At 33.5% G+C, this 24,507-nt stretch overlaps 1 long non-coding RNA gene across 2 annotated transcripts in view; it reads left to right on the plus strand.

Moving 5' to 3' along the window:
* The first annotated feature begins 1,288 nt into the window (after positions 1 to 1,288).
* The window catches only part of LOC131056240 (uncharacterized), a 48,395-nt gene continuing 25,176 nt past the window's right edge, over positions 1,289 to 24,507 (plus strand). The window contains exons 1-5 of one of the 2 annotated variants that reach the window (XR_009108591.2): positions 1,289 to 1,333; positions 2,074 to 2,156; positions 2,250 to 2,381; positions 8,940 to 9,178; positions 9,293 to 9,403. This is a non-coding gene — a long non-coding RNA (uncharacterized LOC131056240). The remainder of the gene's footprint in view (positions 1,334 to 2,073; positions 2,157 to 2,249; positions 2,382 to 8,939; positions 9,179 to 9,292; positions 9,404 to 24,507) is intronic. The other variant, XR_009108592.2, reaches the window with a different exon arrangement.

Here is a 24,507-nt window from a genome sequence, read left to right on the forward strand (position 1 = left end):
TTCATACAACATTGAGACCAATTTGAAGTTCAAATTTTGGGTATTATAAATATGGGACAACAATTATCAACTGTAAAATGAAATCCATTCAAAATATCTTTCCAAATCTCTTTTAAAAAAGTAATTTAGTAAGACTTCAAATTTGTGAATCAATAACGTTTAATATAAAGGGTATTTTTATCGTGAAATTATTATTTTTAAATAGCATACAAGTGTATAATATTTGCACAATTTCAAGAAAAAATTAAATGTAAAATAATTACAAAAGAATGATTTTTTTAAAAAAAAATCCATATAGAATTTATATAAAATTAAGTGTGAATACTAAAATAAAATAAAATTTTCATGAAAATGAAAATTTATATATCTATATAATAAATAAAAAATTTCTTAACATTTAAAAAAAGATGTACTTAAGATATCCATGCAAATTATATTAATTATTTTAACTACTACACTCAAATAAGAACTAGCATCTAATATAATGTGAAGTCTAATCTAAATAACTCACACATTAATTATAACAATTAACCAGAATAATAATTATTCAAATTTTAGTATCTGTTAAATAAAATTCACTTTGTTGTCAATTTCTCACAATAATAATGTGCTTTTTCATACCTACAAAGAACCTAACTTCAATTTAATTCTCTATGAATTTTACCCAACTTGTCCCACCAGAATTTCTAGCTTCTTATATAATTGCAGCAACACTCATTTTTTAAATTTATATTAAATATCAATAAGAAATAATTATATGTTTAATATAACTATTCTTTGATTTAACTTAATTTAATAATTATTTATAGATTTTAACCGATAAAACATAAAACAAGTGATTAAGATGGAACACAACTAGAAAGGGACACATCACTATAATAAAATTCACTTTGTTGTCAATTTTTCACGATAATAAATAATGATTTATTATGATGCGCCTTTCCATACCTACAAAGAACCTAACTTCAATTTAATTCTCTATGAATTTTACCCAACTTGTCCAACCAAAATTTCTAACTTCTTCTTATATAATTGCACCAGCAATCATTTTTTAAAATTTATATTAAATATCAATAAGGAATAATTATATGTTTAATATAACTATTCTTAGATTTAACTCAATTTAATAATTATTTATAGATTTTAACCAATAAAACATAAAACAAGTGATAAAGATAGAACACAACTAGAAAGGGACACATCACTAGGCTCCAAGATAATCACAAGAGGGTCTCATTCATCATTCACATTATAAACAATTTCCTCTTTTAAAGTTTATTCACATACAGTCTTTTGAAACAAAGAACAATGCCTGCAACTGGTGTAAAGGGAGGTACTTGCCACTTTTTCTTGTTCTAATTCATTTTACTTGTATTTAAGAAATCATTGATGGTGTCTATTGTTTATATCTAGATTCCCATGTCATCAATATTCAATATATAGCCTCATACAGTAGTCCACTTTGATTGTAGTTCATTGATCAGAAAAATAGGTACCTATATACATAAAATAATTCTTCTTTACATTGTTAAGAATTTCTTGAAATCATCATTCTTTGTTGGTAGGAGTTTTCTACATTCTATGAAATAGTGATGAAAGATTTTGGTCTATGATGGATCTTAAAAAGTGATTCAAAATCTTGACTAAAAAGTATATACAGTTTAAATCAAAATCAGTAGAACCAGAAATTTTTTTCAGAATTACAACAAGTTTATCGTTTTGACTGCCCTTCTGAACCTGCCAAGAAATGACAATTTCCTGATTAGAACTATTATCAACATTATATCTTGATACGTAATCTTAGAAAACTTATTTTTAATTGTACTTAAATCTTTTTTTAATTTTAAATCATCAAAAAGCTTTTGAACATTGGATATGAATACTCTCAATGTGTATTACGGCAGCATTAAAATCCAAGCTATTATTGTCCGTTGATGAATTGTAAATATAATCATAATAATAACCAGGGATTTAATATCTTTCAGCATAATCTTCAATGTTTCTACTTTATTGAGATGGTTGGAGTTCTGTAACTGCACCCAGATACTGATGTTTTTCAGTCTAAAATTACAGTCAATTCGTGCAAGATTTAAAACCAAGTAACGCGAACAAGGGAACTGATTTTTTTTAGGCTGAGATCATCAGCGTGTTTACTGGTACAACATCGCTTTCTTGGATTGCTCTGGTTTCCTAACCATTGTGATCTTATCTTTGAATTTAAAGCATTGACATTAATATGGTTGTGACAGTACCACATGGGATGTTATCAGGCAGCTATATTTTTTTGAACGATACAGATCGGAATTCAAATCATGGAGGTGACTCCTCCGACAAGAGTAAAATGTCTATTTCTTGCAATGCTACACTTCCAATTGAATTAGGTATGTGCTTTATTAATTTATCTATCTCAATTTATATATAGCTAAATTTTGATATGTTTTACTTGTATCGGTTAGATATTAATATTCTAATTAATTAATTATTGCTAGAGGATTGTTCAACATAAATTTACAGATTATACATTTAAAGGTTATCATTTGAAGTCTTTAAACATATTTACAATAATCTCTGTATGATACAGATTAATAACTTTTTGTTCAGTTTATGTAGCTTAATATAAAAAGATATACATACCCATAATCATAAAGTAATCTAAAATAATAATTTATAGTTGTATAATAATGAATATTAGAATATTGAAATATTAATTCTTAAATTAGGACAACAAATGAGAAAGATAAGGCACATATACCTTGAGTCTAAATATGAATGCCCAAAAGATGTTTGAAGACTAGAAATAGTAAATTTGTCAAAACTCTACATCAAACCATGAATGATGAATAAACTATCTAGTCATTTTTATACTTTTGTTGCTTCATTTATTGATGTTTTTTTTGTTTCCTTTCTTTACTCCACTATCTATGCTACCAATGTTTAGAATTACCTTTAAAGGATTACCGAAACCATTAGATTTCACATTGTACTATGCCTTTTCACACAAAACAAAATAATTTCTGATTGTGTCAATAAAGAAAAACACGAAACCTTATCCACACAAATTGTCTAGAATGATTATGTAGATCTGCATTATCTTAATTGCTCTAATATGTGTTACTAGCATTATTTTGCAAATGATATGATTAAATAAGCTCAAAATAGATATGATATGATACTATGATAAGTGAATGTAATTCGATGCTTTAGAATATAAAGACATAGCAATAAATTAGACAAACATATGTTCAATCCTTGCTAAGTAAGAAAACAATCTGTAAAATCGAGGTCAAATCCATAGCCACAAGATCAAATTGCATGTTATGGTAAAATGGAGAAAAAAGAAAACGTATTAGAATTGATGCATATATATATATATGAAAATATCAAAACATGTACATGTACATGGATATGTAAATGTACATGCATCTTATATATGTATGTATGTATGTATGAGTGTATGTATGTATGTATATGTGTGTGTGTGTTTGTGTTTGTGTGTGTGTGTGTATACATATATATGCATCTTCATAAATATGTCTACATACATACAGTTACATTTTCTCTTGATATACACAAAAATATAAATTCCATTATTACAAATTCAATGATAGAATAAGCTAGAGTAATGTGGACAATGTGTGTGTGGGTTATGTCAAAACTTGTGTCAAATAGCCTTATAAAAGAATAAATATTATACTTGTTCACTCACTTAGATAAGAATATACTTAAAAATCTAAAAATCTAAAAATGAAAGCCCAATCTAAAATAAAAACGACATTGAGAAACATGACTAAATTAATAATAAAAACAAAAGTTGTGAAACAATTAAAGATCAATTATATTTATAATGATAAACTTAATCATAAATTTAATATTTCACTATATTTATGTAATATAACTATAAATTTGACATTTATAAGATAGTATAAATCATTATATATTAGTATAATTTAAACATTATTGTAGAAATCAATGATTTCTAAGATCGTACTATTAATTTAACCAAAGTATGTATATAATTATAATTATAATAATTTATAATCTGGTTCAAACATCTCTAGAGTTAGCTCTCTGCCTTACACAACTTCTTTACTTAAACTATAATTTTTTTGATTTGTGAAATTAAACATATTTATATACATTAATATTTTAATAAATGAAGATATTTCATCATACCCTCTTTAGTAATCTTGTAATCTATTTGCTTTGTAAATGGCTGATCTCCTCTACAAGTTGGTTGGTTTGTTTGTGTTGATAACTATGCGTCTGGGATTTAACTATTGTGAGTTATTTTTTGTCTGATGCCTTGTGATGTATATAGCCTGGTAAAATTGGGTGGTGGACATCGTTTTTGGATTCAAGTGGTGGGATTAATTTTCACAATTCCGTGTGGTGGAAATCATTTTTTTCTTTTGGGACGTCTGCATTTCACATTCTAGATCTATGTATTTCTCCTTATATTTAATAAATTTTCAATTGTTTATGCCATTTTTATTCAAAATAAAATAAAAATTATGTATAAATATTTATACTTAAATATATTATTACTGTCAAACTAATAAATATAGGTGAATTCATTTGAAAAAAATTAAAACGATATTCTTGATGTTTTTCAATAAATTATTTTTAATAAGTTTTTAATAATTCTAATATTGTGGATTTGGTTAGCTTGATTTCTCTGGGATTGTTTTTCACTCTACTAGGGGTTTTTTTTTTCTACTTACCAATTTTTTGCATCTATCTTGCATCATACAACAGTAATTATAGGAATTTTTAGGGATTTTAATGGCCACAATCAACTTCAAACCAATAGTTAACAATGGTGTTGGTGTTTTACCATCTAGCATGAATTGCTCTACCAAACAAGGGAGACCAAAAATTTGTTTCAAATTATTTTCGTAAGGCATGCCTTCTAATAATCCATGGGATGTGGTTTTAATAGCTTCAAGATTTGATTTTGCATATCAATGGTTAGAGAAATTTATGCTTATTGGGTATTTTGTTCAGAGGATCCCCCCTGAAAGCATGCTTTGAGGTTGGGTTACCAAGTCATGGATACCTCATGGGATCCACCCCATTAGTGTCAAAAACCTTACCAAAGGATTTTTTCTATTTTTCTTTGTTAAAATTAACCATGTCCAACTCATTTTTCAAAATGGCCCATGATATGTTAGGTCGTCCTTACTTGTTTTTCAACCCTAGTCCAACGAATTTTGTTTCTTTGAAGAGAAGAAGATCAAAATCCTAGTTTAGGTTGAGTTATTGGGTCTTCTTCTGCTTTGTTGGAATTTTCTTTCATCCATTACTATTTCCCTTGGGAAGGTTGTTTATGTTGAACTAGACCAATTCTATCATGCTTGACCCCAAAAAGGGTCAGCGTTGAGGTTAACTTGTCTCATGACCTTTTGATCCTATTAATTGAGATAGTATTACCTCAGTAAAAATATATTCTTTATTTTTACCAAGAATTTATTATGTAATCCATGCTTTGACTATATTCTTGGATTATCAATCTTGTAAAATGAGATATTATTGAAACCCTATTTACATCACAAATATACAAGAATTGTTTTTTAGAAGTTTAATCTTAATCTTAAAGATTCATTTTAGACTAGTGCCTTATTAGGGAAACAAAGCCTAGTCAATAACCTAACATCCATACTTGCTTAGGAAATGCACCCCAAACCCTTAGCTTAGTGAAATCAATGCATTAGACCAATCATCCTATTATGAATTTTTTTATAGTTCTTAAGATCCTTGATATCACATTCAAAATCACTATATCCTAACTCAAGAAATTTAATCTTTCCCTTAGAAAGAAGCATAAATTAGAACATAAACCTTTATAACTCACATAGATGAAATATAAGAAAATTGTTCATTATATCTGAAAAGATTTGAATGTATTGTGATTGAGACAACCACACAAAATATATTTGAAAGTTCATTGTATTACTAGATTTGGAATTTACTTTACAACTATAGAATACAAGATTTTATCTTTTTTCTATATTGTCTTAGCTATGACATAGTATTAAACTACTCTCAAAAATTCAAAGGCTGAAGAAGGTACAATGACTTTGATTTCCCTTATATAGAAAATAAGGGAGTGAACAAGCTTCAAGAAAGTTATAGAAGTGTCATATTCACATTTGATAATCATTTCTTACAAATTATACCAAAATGTAGGATATCAGAAATTAGTAGAGGAATGAAACAAAAAGACAAGATGAATACATTAGGCTTACCCATTTTACAAAAATAGCAAGTTTGTTGCAAAGCCAAAAATGTTAGAGTATTCATTGCTACAAGGAGATAATTAAAATCTCATCTTCTCCAAGATTGTTGTTCTTTGACTGAGATCCTTTGACCATTGAAAATGACACATATTATTTAGTCTTCATCAAGATATATTTTCAAATATTTTCTAAACAAACATTGTAGTTATAATTTGCACCTTACCTTAATCCCACCTGATAGGTCCCTCTCAAATTCTCCTAACCCTCTATTGGACCCAAATTTGGTAATTGAGATTTATGGGGGCCCCATGGAAAAAACTAACCCTATTATTAGCTCCTATTCTAAAACTAAGTGCATCCCCATCCACTTTAATTCCTTAAGGGAAGTGAAGCATAAGCCTTCTACTCCAGCTCCTAAGAAGGTGGAAGTGTTGGAGTTAGGCGATGAGGAGGAGGTGGAGGTTTTAGAGTCTTCTTATGATTCAAAATTCAAATGGTCATCGGTGGCTTTTGGGAAGGCTGCCACTCTTCCCCCTAATGAGTATATTCATGAACATGAAAAGAGCCCCATTAATTTGGAATCTACTGCCTTAAAGCTAGAAGAGAATGTAGAATGATAGGAATTGGTTATCAAATGGCTTCTTTCACAGTTTGATGTGGTTATGACAAAAATTAATAGACTCGAGGCAGTGGGAGAGGTATCGCTAGAGCAGACAAATGGGTAATATGGCTAAGAAGATGAAATTTAGGAGAAGGTGGAAGGGAAGATAAAGGAGCTCTCATATAAGCTTATGTAGAAGGCCTAAGATAGGATGATTTTAGATTTGAAGAAAAATTAGGAGATCCAAAAAGGAAAAATCGAGGAGATGTATGATCGAAGCTAGGAGATGGTCCTCAAAAATTCATCTTCCTTGAAAGCTATACAGGAGGAGATTAATTGTAGGAAAGCCAAACAAAAGAGACACACTTTTTTCTCTTATATGTCTATGGAACCCCCTATGTCTGTGGTTAAAGATATTCTTGATTCGGGTACCCTAATTTCTACTAATGATTCCAACAAAAAATATATTTTTTTGATAAATTTCTTATTTTATGTAAGGATTGTCAATAAGGCAATGCCTCTGACCAATAGGCAATCCTTTTGTGTTTATGGAGGTTGGTTTGTTTTGGTGTAGTTGTTGGTAGTTTTTTTTGTTGTTCTTGTCTTTGGTCCTTTTTGTTCTTAGTGGTTTTCTGTTGTTTTCTACTTTTTGGTCTCTCTCTCTTTGCTAGTTGTGCACTTCTTATGTACCCTAGGTGACACTTTTTAGTGGATATGTGATGGTATAGGCCTAACCCACTTTTTATTAATTAGAGCAATGTATCTCAAATTAGTGAATCACTATTGTTAAATACAAAGGGTATTTTTATCTTGAAATCATTTTTTTTAAATAGCATGGAGGTGTATAATATTTACACAATTTTTAAATAAAAGTAAAACAAAATAATTGCAAAATAATGAATTTTTTCAGAACCAATTGTTAAATTTATCTAAATAAACTGGAAATAATAAAATAGAATAAACTTTTCATAAAAATGAAAATTTATATATCTATATAATAAATAACTTTTTCTTAACTTTTTCTAAAAAGATGTATTTTAGATAGATCCACGCAAATGATAATAATTTTTTTAACTAATATGCTACAATAAAAAGTCAGAACCTAATGTAGTGTGAAGTCTCATCTAAATAACTCACACATTAATCATAACAATTAACTAGAACAGTGACTATTCAAATTTTAATGATTGTGTCACTTCCTTTGTCAATTATCTACAATAATGAATGCTAAATTATTGCGATGTGCATTCCATACCTTCAAACAATCTAACTCCAATTTAATTCTGTATGATTTTTTTTCTAACTTGTCCAACCAAAATTTCTAACTTCTTCTTAAATAGTTGCACCAACACTCATTTTTTTAATTTATATTATATATCTATAAGAAACAATTATATGTATAATATGATTATTCTTATGTATAACTCAATTTAATAATTATAATACATTTTAACCAATAAAACATAAAACAAGTGACTAAGATAGAGCACAACTAGACCCATCATCAACATGTAATCAACATGTACCATACCATACATCATCACTAGAGTCCAAGATAATCACAGAAGGGTCTCATTCATCATTCCCATTATAAGCAATTTCAATATCCTCTTCTAAAGTTTATTCAAACGATATGGATTCTATTTTGGAGGGAAGGTACTTGCCAAGAAAAATGCTTGCAACTGTTGTAGAGGGAAGGTACTTGCCACTTTTTCTTGTACTAATTCATTTTACTTGTATTGAAGAAATCATTGATGGTGTCTGTTTTTTATATTTGGATTCCCATGTCATCAATATTCAATATATAGCCTGATACAGCAGTCCAATTTGATTGTATTTCATTGGTCAGAAAAATAGGTATATAGAATAAAATTCTTCTTCTTTACATTGTTAAGAATTTCTTCAAATCATCATTCTTTGTTGGTACGAGTTTTCTACATTCTATGAAGTAGTGATGAACGATTTTGGTCTATGATGGATGGCAAAATGTGATCTAAAATCTTGACTAAAAACCATACACAGTTTAAACTAAAATCTTCAATGTTGCTAATTTATTTATTGTTGCAGTTCTGTAACTGTACCCAGAGACTGGTGTTTTTCAGGTTAAAATTACATTCAATTGGTGCAAGATTTAAAACCAAGTAACACGAACAAGGGAACTGATTATTTCAAGATTTAAAACCAAGTAACACGAACAAGGGAACTGATTATTTTTAGGCTAAGAACATCAGATCGCGGCTTTCAATACGTTTTCTCCTCTCCAGAGTGATTAGTGTACTGATTCTTGAGCCATTTCAATCATAAAAGCCCAATTCAACTTGGCACTTCTAGATGTTCACTGGTACAACATCGCTTTCTTGGATTGCTCTGGTTTCCTAAACATTGTGATCTTATCTTTGAATTTAATGCATCGACATTAATATGGTTGTGACAGTAGCACATGGGATGTTTTCAGGCAGCTAGATTTTTTTGAACGATATAGATCGGAATTCATATCATGGAGGGGACTTCTCCGACAAGAGAAAAATGTCCATTTCGTGCAATGTTACGCTTGCAATTGAATTAGGTATGTGCTTTCTTAATTTATCTATCTCAATTTATATATAGCTAAATTTTGATATACTTTACTTGTATTGGTTAGATATTAATATTCTAATTAATTAATTGTTGTTAATGGATTGTACACCATAAATTAACAGAGTATACATTTAAAAATTATCCTTTGAACCACAAACATATTCTAATAGTTGGATAAAATTATTAACTCTTTCTTGAATTTATTATAGACTATTTAAAAAAATATACATACACAATAAAAAAGTAAACAAAGTTAATAATTGATAGTTGTAGTAAATATTAGAATATTGAAACATTAACTATTAAATTAAGACAATTAATGAGAAAGATGTGACAATTATGTCTTAGCGTGGAAATGATGTTTAAAATCTACTTTAGATACACAATTCAAGCTGTCTTAAGCCTATAAATAGTAAATTTGTCATAACTCTAGATCAAAGCATGAATAATCAATAAATCGTCTAGTCAGTTTTGTATGTTTGCTTCTTGATTTGTTGAGTTTTTACTTGGTTTATTTCACTACCTATACTACCAATGTTTAGAAATAACTTTAGAGGATTACCAATATCGTTATGTTTAACATTCTACTATGTTAACACACACACAAAAAAAAAGGATTTACGATTGTGCCAATGATCAAAAACCAATAAACTAGATCTATCGGAATTTTCTAGAATGATTATATAGATCGACATTCTCTTAAGTTCTCTAACTTGAGTGTTAGCAACACTCTTTTCAAATGATATGATTAGATAAGGTCAAGCAAGATGAGGTATGATAGTATGATAAATGAATATGATTGGATGCCTTTAAATACAAAGACAACAATAAATCACACAAACATGTGTTCAATCATCTCTAGGTAGGAGAATAGTGTGCAAAAGCTCACCATCTTTATGTCTTTCAACTTTTAGAGGTCAATTCACAATCACAAGTTCAAATTTCATGCCCACAATAATGATCAAGACACGTATATGGTAGAATTAAGATAAAAATAAAATGTATTAGAATTGATGCAAGTATATGTATATGAAGAATTGTTTTCAGAATCTAAAGAGATTAAATCAAGCATAAGATGCACAAAATCAACCTTAAAATAATGGAAAGAGGATGATTACATATAGCAAGAGTGATTGGGTTGAATAAGAAGTCGAACCCAACACTCAATGAGTGGTGGCAAGAGCCTTTCACTAAACTAGCATAAGGTGTCGAGACTAAGCCGACACCTCTCTAATCAACTCCTCGATGATCATGAGAACTTGCATGGAAAAGTGTCAAGTAGAAATAGATGACTAAGTAGGCTTAAGAACCCAAAGTGTAAATAATTAAATAATTACACTAACACCCCCCCTGTAAGCATAGCTTAGGAGGAAAATAAGAGATGGCTCCCGACTACTATCCTAGTGAGGTACCCATGTACAAGGTAATCTCTCATGAAGTGGAGAAAGGTAGAAAATCCAATGGGAAAAAAGCTACCCTCCAAAAGAGAGAAATTATGCATAAATATTATACAAGTGAAGAAGTAATACTTCTTTCACTAAGTACAATATATGATTCCCCCCATAAGAGAGAGAATGATATAAGGTTTATGAGACACCCCCATAATACATGTCCTACTACAGTAAGGCTAGATCATCGACAAAGGATCCAAACATAGATCCAAGAATGCAAAACAATGTTCCTTCCTTTGGGAAAACATGAAACCAACTGAAGATGTAGGATATCTCCCCATTCCGAATGGGAATATGAAGGAAGATGTATGTATGTGCATGAATCAAGATGAAGTTGATTCAAGGATAATGATGTCCATTGTGAAGTCTTTGAACTTTGCTCGTGTGTTCCCATGTCGATGCTGAAGGATGCCATAACCAAACCAGGTGCATGCCTACAAGATGAAGATGATGACAATCCAGAACCATGTGAAAATAGATGTAGAGCATGTGTATCCAAAGAACATAATGGTGATGTAACCTCATCAAAACTGTCATCAAATAGAAGATAGTTGTTCTCAATGTGTGCTTCCAAGTTAGTAATGTGAGACTCTACAAACAGACAAGAAATGTCAAGTAGAAATGTGTCCCAATCAACAATGTTAGTAAGAGAAATGTGATCCTACTACAAAGAAGTACTCAAAGTTGTTGAAGAAGCGACTGTGAAATCCGATGAAGCAACAGGAGGAGGTGAGTTCTCGATTTCCTCTATTTCAACTGGAATTTTTGTATTTATATCATAATGTGGAACATTATTTATGATCATTGCAGGATCGTGTGGGAATGGAGGAACATTTGTATCTCCATAAAACTCCCAAAGTTTGATCCATATTGCATGTGGACATTCAACATCCATGATGGCATACAAACCATCATCTGGAATATGTAAGTTGATTAATCAAGCAATATGATCATGAGTATTAAACCATTTATCCTTCTGAAGCTGTTTACCTAGCTCAGAGACAAGTCCATATAAATAGGACATGACATTATGGTACCTAAGATGTTTTAGGATGCCATCACACAGGACTTATAGTTACCCTTGCTTAGGCTGATTACAGAAGTATGAGTTTTATAGCCCATGATAAAAAAACAAGTCAATTCCCTTAGAGATAATATATCAACAAAATTTTAACCCCCTTGATTAGGCAACTCCCCTAATTTGGCACTTTATAAAGTAGTTCTTTTGCAAGAGTTTTGCAAAACTAATTAAGCCCACAATTTGCGGCCTCAGACGTCGATCCTGTGTGAAGCATTTTGGAGTTTTGTTGTATGATAGGCCGAGCACCGCGCATTACACCATGGATCTAGAGAATGCTGGTGATAGATGTGTTATAGGCATGTGATCTGGAGCACGCTAGTCTCGTGGCGCTTCCTTCACTTCCTTCCAGCATGCCACGCAAAGGTATCTTCCCTTCTAACAGCGCCGAGTCCATCGTGGGCGAGAAGTGCAACAAACAAATTTGACTTGGGCGCAGAGATCTCTTTCCACGTCCTCAACACAAGGTTTTGCCGCTCAAATTTATGTCGAGCTGTGAAGGGGTCGCTCAAATTTCCATCCAGCTACTGCGAGGAGGGGTCGAATGGCTCTACCGTTACTTGGTCGCAGAGGTAGTGTGGGCGCTGCCTGAGAATGGCAGGTCGTCGAAAACCAGGTCGACTGTGTGTGGGGGCCCATACTACCCTACCCGCTGCTTCGTACCAGACTTGCAGTCCGCCTCTGTTGTGCAGGTGCTGACAACTATCAGCGGTAGGGGTGTGAGTGGACCACAGTTGACGCAGGTGCTCCACAAGCTGTGGAGCTGTGGACCACTGCGGGCCACAGAGTAAGGGTTTGCACAGGGCCGTGGGAGCACCGTGGGGTTTGCACAGGACCATGGGACACTCTGCACGCTGTTGAGCCACGTTTGTAGTGGCTATCCTCCTACGCCATTTTGAATACCGCCCCTGGCTCTACGTATTCGGCAACCTGAGCCCGCCGACTAAGGTCCACTCAGCCAGTAAGTGCAGTGGCGTGGTAGCAATGCACGAAACCCTGACCTCAATACATAGACGTTATTCTTGTATTCAACTTAAGGCTTAAAAAAATTCCGAACTGCTCTGATTCCATGTAGAAAATCAAGATGGTGGAAAGAATATCAAATACGAGATTACAAGTCAGAACGAACAATTTGTATTTCCACAATACAAAGGATCGGTGGCCATATTCAAAGCAAGATAATAGCGTAACAACCCACAACTGGAGGTGAGGTGACGTGTCAAGTGAAATGCTACCTTTTTACAAATGACTCACCCTATTGACAAGGTCAGTTGACATGTGCTATAAGTCGCCTAACCATGATTAAATAAGTTTTTATCTCGTGTTTGGAAAAGGTTTTCTATGTTTTTGGTTCTAATGGCTTTCTATTTTGTAGATTTCTATTGTATTTTTTATTTTTTGTCGTATTCGGAGAAGGTTTTCTATGTTTTTGGTCTTAACAGTTTTCTCTTTTGCAAATTTACGTAATGTTTTTATTTTATGTCATGTTTGCAAAAGTTTTTTTTCATTTTTGGTCCTAACAGTTTTCTATTTTGCAAAACTTTGTTGCGTTTTTTATTTTTTCTCACATCTGCAAAAGGTTTTTTTATATTTTTGGTCGTAACGATTTTCTATTTTGCATATTTCTATTGTATTTTTATTTTTTGTCGCATTTGCAGAAGGTTTTCTATTTTTTTTTATCCTAACAGTTTTCTATTTTGTAGATTTTTGTTGCGTTTTTATTTTCTATCACATCCGTAGAAGGTTTTCTACATTTTTTCGTCCTAATAGTTTTCTATTTTGCAGATTTCTATTGCATTTTTATTTTTGGTCGCATTCGCAAAAGGTTTTCTACATTTTTTATCCTAACAATTTTCTGTTTTGCAGATTTTTGTGGCATTTTTTATTTTCTGTCATGTCTGTAGAAGATTTTCTGATTTTTTTAATCCTAACAACTTTCTGTATTGCATTTTTATTTTCTACTACGACTGCAGAAGGTTTTTTTGCGTTTTTATTTTCCGTCGCGTTTGCAAAAGGTTTTCTATGCTTTTGGCCTTAACAAGTTTCTGATTTGCAGATTTATGTTGCATTTTTATTTTTCGTCGCATCTGCAGAAAGTTTTTTGCATTTTTTTATCCTAATAGTGTTTTATTTTGCACATTTTTGTTGCGTTTTTAATTTTGTGTCACGTTCGTAGAAGGTTTTCTACGTTTTTGGTCCTAATAGTTTTCTATTTTGCAAATTTTTGTTGCATTCGCAAAATATTTCCTATGCTTTTGGTTTTAACAGTTTTGTGTTTTGTAGATTCTTTGAAAATTGAAGCTTCTACAAAAACTCATTTTGTTGAAGGCTCATTTTAAACATTTTGATTTGGATTTTCTAAAATTTACCTAACAAGTATGTTTGTAGGTGGGGGTGATTATCAAAACTACTAATCATTTTGTTGCAGGGGTAATTTAGTGTGTGTGTCTTTGCATTTCAATCCCTATCTTAATTAGGCTCACAAATTTTTATTGATCTTTTTCTTTGTTTGTTGAGAGTTAATTGACTTTACTTGAAGTGTCTTGTGCCTCTTGACACCCTAGTGTTGAGATTACAACCATAAAGGTGATAACAAAAGTATCCTCTTCCATTTCCTTTCGTTGGAACTTAGGAGTAAGAGAAATTGTTATTATCTTTTAGAGGGTCTTCCTCCCATCTTGTGAGAGCGAACGACCCAAGCGGTAATGGGCTAAAGCCTAGTCACCTCTCAGCTGCAATATAAAACATGTGGGATGAAAGTCTTCACAATAGGTGTTAATTGCCTACCTACGCCGACTTCCCCAGTACCTTTGTTCTACAAGAAGGAAGCTTCATGAGGGAGAAAGCATATATGGATGCCCGGAAGAAAGTTATACTAAAAATTCTTTTGTTTTAGAGGCCAAAATCCTTACATTTGATACCCCTCATGTACCCTTTCATGTTGAGACAATAATTCCTTGATTATCTTTAGCTCTTCAAGGTAAGAGAATCTAGTATGCCCAAGAAGTGTGTGTCATGGTAGGGGAGCCAGTGCTACCAAAATCTCTAGTTGTCCACTTGTTTGTGGTATTTCTATATTTCGAAGAGGAGGGGGGGGGGGGCATTGAATGGTTTGGTTTCTCTTTCCAACCTAGGTTATGCATGTTTTCAAGTGTCTTTGATTTGTGTTATACTAGTGGAAATATTTTCAACATACACACTAACATTGAAATTGGACAAAACACCTTCAGACATTGTTTCTTCAATGTTTGATGTGTTTTGTTGCCACAAGACATTCAACATTAAGATCTGGTCACATTCAACAATTGGAAAACTTAGACATAATTGTGCATAATGACCAGAAATGTGTTTATGTTCAAAGATCAAAGAGCTTCTAAGGTAGCTTCCTTTAGGACTTCATCTTTAGTCAGCCAATCTTTATCACGACTATGTCACATGTTTTCAATTATTTTCAGTCACCATTTGCAATCCTCATATCCATTGTTCAAACTTGAGTCAAAATATTGTTTAGTGGTCCTCATCATAACTTGTAAACACACTACAACATGTCACTAGGTGGTTCTCGCATTATATCTATCATATTAGGGTTCCATTTGGTTCTCTTTAGTCAAGGTCAACTTACCTCATCAAGAGATCTATCATCTCTTTGGAATCTGTTGACTAATTTCATGTCAACCTTGGCCATAAAATTACTGATCTGAGATCAATCCTCACTTGCTAAAATACTCTTATAAACATCGTATTAAAGCCATTAAACCCTAAACCCTAAGGTTTTATACCTTTTAATCCTTCTCAGGCTCTAATTATCTATTTTTTATTTGACTGGCTGAAAAGGTCAAATCACTTAAAATAACATGTCAAAGGGTCCTTAAACATTTTGGGGTTGGTTTCCCCTATTTCCCTACCGATTAGCACAAGGTTTCATGTCTTATCACTATTTCGCGGAGCAGGGAACTTATCTTTTTGTTCCCCTCGTGAAACAATGTATAAATGCTTAAGGAAATGCTATTTCGCAACAACATGAAAGAATATTCCATCTTTGGCCACAAAACAACGAAGAAAAGGACCAACATGAAGAGGGTTATCGCCATATTGTAATGGTTAAGACCGATGTAACATCTCAACCTATGAAATGGCAACAACTATGCAATTCGAGCAAAGAGGCCTTTATCACAGGATCGTGACGGTTAAGTTTTAACCCCTACTTGAGCCTACAATTTAGCGATAGACATCGTTGTTTCGTAGCGGTGAAATATAAAGGCATCCTCAAGCCCAAAATACCACGACAATGACCACAATAACATCATGGTCACTGCCATTTCGCTGGTGGTTAAAGAAATGTAAAATGTTGGGCTATGAAATGGTGGTAATGATCATGGTGAAGGAAAATGACATCATTGTTTTGCAGCGATGGGTAGTGAAGGCATTCTCAAGCCTACGAAATAGTGATACCTTTTTACCATTTCTTAGGGTCAACATACAAAGACTTTTTGAGCACTGCGAAGCAACGATAGATAAAGTGGACCCGTCCTACCACATGGCGCATTTGCAGACATGGATTTTCACTTAAAGGCAGTTAATCAATGATCATGTTTTAAAATCTTATTGATCCCTTTCGAGGGCCTCGTGGCATAATCTCATGCATCCATCTATGCACAACATGGATGATCCAAGGGCCAAATTTTAAACTTACTGACATGTGAAAATTTAAATTCTTTGTATAGGGTAGTTGTTGACTTGATGGTCAAAATCCAATTTTTTGCCCTGTCGATGGCCAATTCCAATTAGATTTCAACTCACCCACTCTTAGAGCTCCGCCATAACTCCATAAAAGACCCTATAGGATATTTCTAGATGCCACATGTGGCTCTTGAATGCGGATTGAAGGATTTTGTGTCTTGCAAGTTGATTCCAGAAATATCAATGCAAAGATACCTTACTTGTAGTGATCTTTTGCTTCTTCTGATGGATGAAGGACATTCTTAGAGTTGTTATACATGCCATCAAATCATTCTTTTGATTTGATCTTCCCTCTCTGATATTTTATAACCTAGCCTTAGGTAGGGTTAGGGTTTCTTAACTATAATCATCTTAGTTATGCTTGAACTATAAAGGAGATTTGGTAACCATGTTACAGGGATCATCTTTTCTTTTCTTATCTCAAAATACATGTTTTCTGCAATTTGTAAAAATTGTCTTTCCTTGCATTAATAAAATTAGCCTATCTTGCCTTCTTTCAATTCTTACAATTCGTGTAATTCTTTTATCTTATTGTTTGGATGCATTCTTGTTTGCCTTCCCGAGTTATTTGTGATTGTGTTAACCCCTCTTTGGATGTCATCTGTGAACTTTATCTCAATTTGTCTTACCATTTTACAAGAATTCCAACCTTCACTCTTCATTTAGGAAGCTAATTAGGATAGCAAATTCTGCATATATGGGGTAGTCCTTGTTCATGTTTTTTGCAGTTATAGGTAGGGAAGATCACAATTCCATCTAGGTGCAAACATTTTCCCTTTAAGAATTCCTTCTTCCCCTTTGCCCCCCTCAAATTAGTAAATTAAAATTTACTAGTGTTGGGTTAGTCCAACACCCGCATCAGATTGAAGTTGGCCTTCTCTAGAGACTCAACCTCACATTTAGCAAGGTCCCACACTTGAAGGTTGTTTCCATGTTTCATGAGGTTGATGAGTTCAATAATTCATTAAGGGTGTAAAATTTTGTGACAATAGAAGCCACACCTTACTTTAGATTACATATAGTTTGGACTCATAATTTTGGACATCACAAGATAACCCTAGATTATTTTCCATCTCATATCCTTCTTGGTCCTACATATCATTCACATTTTCTTCCATCTCTCATTTTAGCCAGGATTTTGTTCATGGTTGAAACCCATTCACAAAGGTCTAGAAGAGAAGCCAAGGAAGCTCTAAGATCTCTCAACATGAGTACCTATGAGTTTGAAGGAGATGAATTTTACAACCCATTTGAGAATCACAATAATATACCAAACAATGACAATGAGAACAACAATGACAATGGCAATGACAATGAATCTATCACCTCTGCAGACATTGAAGAGACTATCCTAGATCTAACATGATCAACAACAAGATAGAAACCAAGATCAAACCAATGCATACAATTATACCCAGGGGAACATTCAAAATCATGACACAAGGAGACCCCATGTCAGATTTGAGCGCAATATTCAAGATCACTCTTATGATACCCGCTATCATCATGGTCATGACATGTATAATCGATCTAGGCCTAGTACTTCTCATTATAACAACATACAAAGTTGTCCATATGATAGCTAAAACTATGTTCCTCCTCCATATGAACACATCTATGACCAATATCATCCATACATGCATTATATTCCTCCTCCTCCACCCAGTGTATCAAGCATGGGACTAACTCAAAGAGATAAGACACTGCCTAAGAATGACTTGCAACAAAAAATCAGGGATTTGAAAAATAGATGGAAAATATGCATGCACCAAAGCAAGATTACACAATGAATGACATATGTCCTTATCCGTTTGACAAGAGAATTCCAATGCCTCCTTTTCCTCCAAATTTTGTGACACCAAAATTTGACAAGTATAGAGGCAAGGGAGATCCAAAAGCAAATATAAGAGAATTTTTCATGGCATGCATTGAAGTGGCAAGAGAGGAACCATATTTGATGTGACTATTTCTAGAAATTTTAGGTGGATAAGCTATGAAATGGTTCTCAGAACTCCCACAAGGAGTTAAGTCATGGAGTGATTTAGAAGAATATTTCATACAACTTTTCTCATACAATATTGAAACAAATGTGTTAGTGACTACTTTGTGTAATACCAAGCAGAAAATGGAGAGTCATTTGCATCATTATTACATCAGTGGAGAAGTTTAACTAGTCAATGCTCTTGTGATATCCCACAAAAACAAATGGTTGAAATGTTCACTCAAAATGTCAACAAGGACACTAGATATGAATTAAGGAAAGCTTATTTGTCCACTTTTAAAGAACTCATTGAAAAGGGTTTGGCAGTTGAGAAACTCCTTATTGAACAAGGTACCATTAATTTATTCAAAGATAACAAAGATGACTCAAATGGGAAGGATAAATCCACTTTTGGAATAAAAATAAGAACATAGTTAATGATGGGGTAGTGGATGCAAATATGGTAAAACCAAAGATGACTTTCCTAGGTGCAAGTTCATCTAGTTCTAATAATCAAGTGAATGCTCAAAGGCCATCAAAGCCTCAAAGAAAATAAAATACCTTGGGAGAGCCAATTGAGATGGCATTCAAGAAAGTAGTTGCAAACAAGATTATAACTGTATACGGTGCATATGCAAATGTGAATGTATGAAATGTGGATGAATATGATAATGCAAATGACTATATACATGATGAGAATGTAAAATGTGCTAACATGTGTTGTGTGCAGGATGTGATGCAATTGTGACATCTATATGTATGTATGAAATGCTTAATATGTGGTAATGCAGGTGCAAACTACATGATATGCAAATATTTTTGGCATGTCATTATACTCAGTCATGTGATAGCTAGCTACACGAACTCAAGAAGGACGATGGAAGTCAATCAAGAAAGGGGGATGGAAGGTAGAAGATATGAAAGTGAAAGAGCTTCTTGTGTGTTATCATCATTGAGCTTTATTATGGCAAGTAGGTTATGACAATCGAGGCATATTTTCGACCTAGAAAGTCATTGTACCTATTTGCATGGAGATCAAACAGTCACAAACAAGGAATGCCCCAGTTCATACTAGACTCACAGTGTCCTCATATCCTTGGACAAGTCATAGCATTACTAAGAGACAATCCACAAACAACAAAAGAAAAATAGGTGACGATACCCCATCCTCGCCTTTCTAGTCAAAGACATCTTAGAGATAGAATCTCTAGTCAAAGACATCCTGGAAAAGTTAAAAGACATGTCACTAAAAAGATAAAATTAAAAAACTAAAAAAAAAAAAAAAGATAAAATTAAAAAACAAAAGCAAGACTTGACACCAACATCCACTGTAGTCCTCAAGTTTAGTGTCTCTTGTCACTTGTATAAGTCTATTTGATTGTGGTCACAATGTTTTCTTTCACAAACGGATAGATAGCACTGAACCATAATGTTGTCTGAGTCTGTTGAAAGATTTGATTTGTTGAAGCCCATTGCTGTTGATGTGTCTCATATGAAACTGACTGAATCCATGCAACTGATACTTTATTGTGGAGAAGACAAAACTTTATTGCAGATTGGCGCTGCAAATGTTGCTTTATTATGGATTGTGCACTGATAGACTAAAGAAAAGTGGAAAAAACTATACTTCTCAGAACATGTGAGGCTCTCAGTTCCACACCCATCACTAAACATAGGATTTGCCTTAGCCACAGATAGGAGCTGATTTATTATAGATGGAAAGGGGTGAAAAGGGAGGTTTATTATGAATGGTGAACCAATCTCGGGTAGATCAATAACATGCCATGATGGGAATGTGTAAATTATATTGTGGATGAATAGGTTGTGAGTGTGTGCAAAGTGAAAGGATTGTTAGTGTAGGTTTTTTATTTTCCTTATGTTAAGGGGTATTTATTTTTCCTACACATATATTATTTAAGCCTGCTTAGGTTAATGGGAGTGGTTTATATGAGGACACGTGGCGAAATACTTCAGCTATATGTGTAACTCTCCACCTCACATGGGTAGTTGAGTTACACACCCTCTTTTGGCTTGTTGTGCCACCTCTCATAACCACTATTTTGTCATTTCCTAAGTGAGTTATGAGGTAGTTGGGTTTCACACCCTCTTTTGGCCTTATGTGCCAACTTTCTCAACTCCTTTTTTGTCTTCATGTAAGGAGGTTATGCCACATGTTTTGGCATTTACCAAGAAGGTAAAATCTCCCACTTTTTATGGGGAATAGGAGTTAATGCACCCCTTGGATGTATATGCTTATATTTTTCTATATAATAAGCACTATACTCTCACCTTCACTAGTCAAGTAGGTGAAGTGATAGCTCAGTGAGAGTCTTCTCCAAATTCTCTTATTTGTCTCTATTTCTCTCTCATATTGAAATTATCTTCATTCAGCTATTTTGATCTTCGATCATCCGTTGTGTGAGGAGTTGCATGTGATCTACGACCGACATCAGATCTTGGCTCAATTCTTGCTTCTCGTAGAATCTCACATGGTATCAGAGCTTATTGTCTGGTATAGCTCATTGCTTTTTTTAATTTATTTGAGGGATTTGAGACTTTTATATAGCTAATATTTTCCTTAAAAACTAAGTATGCTTTTCTCCTGCATTCTCGTGTGATCTGGAGAATCATAATAGTTTAAAGGAAAATAGCTTCTAGTTAAATCTGGTTTACATGTATGTGTTCTTGTAAGATCTGGGTGATTGTAGCTTTGTGGTAATATTGGAAGCTTAATAATAATTTCCAAAGTGTCCATAAAGCTTGACAAAGTCAAAAGTGACTTTTACTTCACCAAAATCAGAGTAAATTTTTTTTACTGGAGCTATTTTCATTTCGGCTTTAGTGTTCCAACTTTTGTTCACTTTCAGAAAAAACGATTTCTGGGTTTTCTTTCCAACATCGAAAACATTCTGGGTTTCGCATGGTATTTCCAGAAAATGAATAACTTTTGCAGAAATCGAGCTTGAATAGGGCCTAAGCCATTTTTCTATCAGGGAAATTCAGTAACATTTCTTAAAAGTTGCACAACTTTTGCCTCGAGTGTCAGATTTTTGCAAACAAATACTTGACAAAAAGATGGAAATGAACACTCTCTATTATTGCAGGTCTAATTGAAATTTTTTACATTTTTCTATCAGATATTAAAGGTTGTATCAGCTGCTTCTTTTTCTCTTCAACTGGTCATATCTTTCTCCTCACAACTCTGTTTTTCAAAAACTAATAGTTGTTGGAAAGGTATTGAGATAAATTAAGCAGTTATAAGGCTGATTTGTATTTGAAATCTCTATTGGTTTCTTAAAAAATTGTAATCTGATAAAAAGCCTTGTAAATGCACTAATTATAAAGTGCCAACCTTGTAATATTTGGGGGGGGTGATTTCTGAGACTAGTGAAAAGGGGGGTTGTCTCTTGTTCCTTCTTTCTAGTACTTTTCCTGATTCTTTGCAATCTTCTTTTCTAATATCATGGATGCATCTATAGTTCCACTTTTAACACCATATAATTACTTTGAATGGAAATCTAAGATGATAATATATCTGAAAAGACATGGATATCATCATGTTACTATGGGACTTGAAACTGAACCTCAAGATGCTGCAGAAAAGATTAAATGGTTTAATAAATGTGATGACGCTTTTGGTACTCTATGTATGTCAGTCTCTCCAGACCTTCTTTTTCACATTGAATCTACCACTACACCAAATGCAGTGTGGACCACTTTGGAAAACCTCTTTGGTAAGCAGGATGAGCTAAGAGGTCATCAGTTAGAGAATGAACTCATAGGGTTGAATCCAACCAATTTTGATACTATACAAGACTTCTTCACTAAACTTAAGTCTGTAAGATTGCAGTTGGAATGGTGTGGAACTAAGAAAGATGATAAGCAACTGATCTTGAGTATTCTTTCTAATCTTGGTCCTAACTATTCAGTGTTTGTTTTTACATTCTATGCTACAAAATGTGCTCTAGGTACCACATTCAAAATGCCTTCTCTGGATGAATTTGTTGTAGAACTCACTAGGGAGCAAGACAAATTGGTTCAAATGGGTACAATAAAACCCTCTAAGTCACATGCCTTAGTTGTAAATCAAGGCATGAAAGAACAAAAAGGGTCTAGTAAGCAAGATAAGAAACAAAAGAACCAAGGAGAGAAGAAAAAAGATCAGAAATCTGCTACTTCAAAAGTTCATCAAGAGGTGAACAACCTAAGAAGGAGAAGGTCAAGTGTTCTTATTGTAAGAGGCCTGGTCATGATGAACATAAGTGTTTAAAGAAACAAATTGATCACCTTTCAAATCTTCTTGAAAAGAATAATATCAAGGTGTCTGATTCAGTCAAACAGAGTTCATCAAAAGGATCTTCTAAGGATACAGATAAGAGTAAAGGGAAAGGAAAGGGTAAGGCCCTAGTTGTTGTTGCTTCACAACCCAATTCTTGGATAATTGACTCGGGTGCTTCACACCACATGGCTTCTTCAAAAGATGATTTCACCTCTTTAGAGCCATGTTCTATGCCTTCCATACTAATGGGTGATGACACTCCTGTTGAAGTGCATGGGAGAGGGCCTCTTGATGTGGGTGAAGGAACATTTAAGGATGTCCTTTGTGTTCCATCTTTATCAACTAATCTCCTATCTGTTTATCAGATCACTCACACTGGTTCTAGCAAGCGAGTTGAGTTCACGCCAGATATAGTGGTAATCAGTGAAATGCATAATGGGTCTACTATTTCTGTGGGAAAAGCAGATCATCAATCCAGATTATATCAGTTTTCTCACTTTGTTCCTGACTCTCCTTCAAAAATTTTACTCACTCATGCAGATGAGATTAGTTGTTTGTGGCATCAACGATTTGGCCACTTGAACTATCGTTACTTGCAACAACTCAGTAAACAAGACATGGTTTCAGGGTTGCCTTCTATTCAATTTTCTGATGGAGTTTGCCAGGGATGTAATCTTGGTAAGAATCCTGAGGAGAAGTATGATAAAGGCAAAGCATGGAGAACTCCACAACTATTGGAGTTGGTACATAGTGACTTGGCAAGACCATTTCCACAACCATCTTTCAGTAGGGCTAGATATGTCTTAACATTTATTGATGACTTTTCTAGATTTACATGGGTTTACTTTCTCAAACAAAAGTCTGAGGTATTTGAGAATTTTCTAGATTTCAAAGCTTTTGTAGAGAAACAATCTGGGAAGTTCATCAAGATTCTGCATACAGATAATGGGGGTGAATATGTTAATAATCAGTTTGAACAATTTTGTGCTTCAGAAGGTATCAACATGCAGCACACAGTTCCATATAGTCCTCAGCAGAATGGTGTCGCTAAATGGAAGAATAGGTCCTTGAAGGAGATGGCAAATTGTATGATTCACTCCAAGTCTTTGGCACCTCAGTATTGGGCAGAGGCCATCAATTGTGCATGTTACATCCAGAATCGAGTTCCTCATAAAGTTATGAAGGGGGTAACTCCTTTTCAAGCTTGGACTGGTCGGAAACCTACAGTTAAGCATTTCGGAGTGTTTGGTTCTCTTGCATGGTCCCACATTCCAGCAGAGAAACGTAAGGCTATGGATCCACAGAGCAAGCCTTGCATATTTGCTGGGTATCCAGATGATGTCAAAGGGTATAGACTTCTCCATCCCTCTACACATGAGTTGTTCATTGAGAGGAATGCTCATTTTGAGGAGAGTTCTTCTATTTCTTCTCATACCACTTCTCCATCCACTATCACATTGGAGACATTGCATGATGATGATAGTTCTTCTGAGGATCTTAATCCTCCTAATCCTATTGAGGAGTCTTCTTCCTCCACTTCAGATGGTGACAATGATGGTGAGGA

The sequence above is a fragment of the Cryptomeria japonica genome, chromosome 7, assembly GCF_030272615.1.
Source record: "Cryptomeria japonica chromosome 7, Sugi_1.0, whole genome shotgun sequence".
Taxonomy (NCBI): domain Eukaryota; kingdom Viridiplantae; phylum Streptophyta; class Pinopsida; order Cupressales; family Cupressaceae; genus Cryptomeria; species Cryptomeria japonica.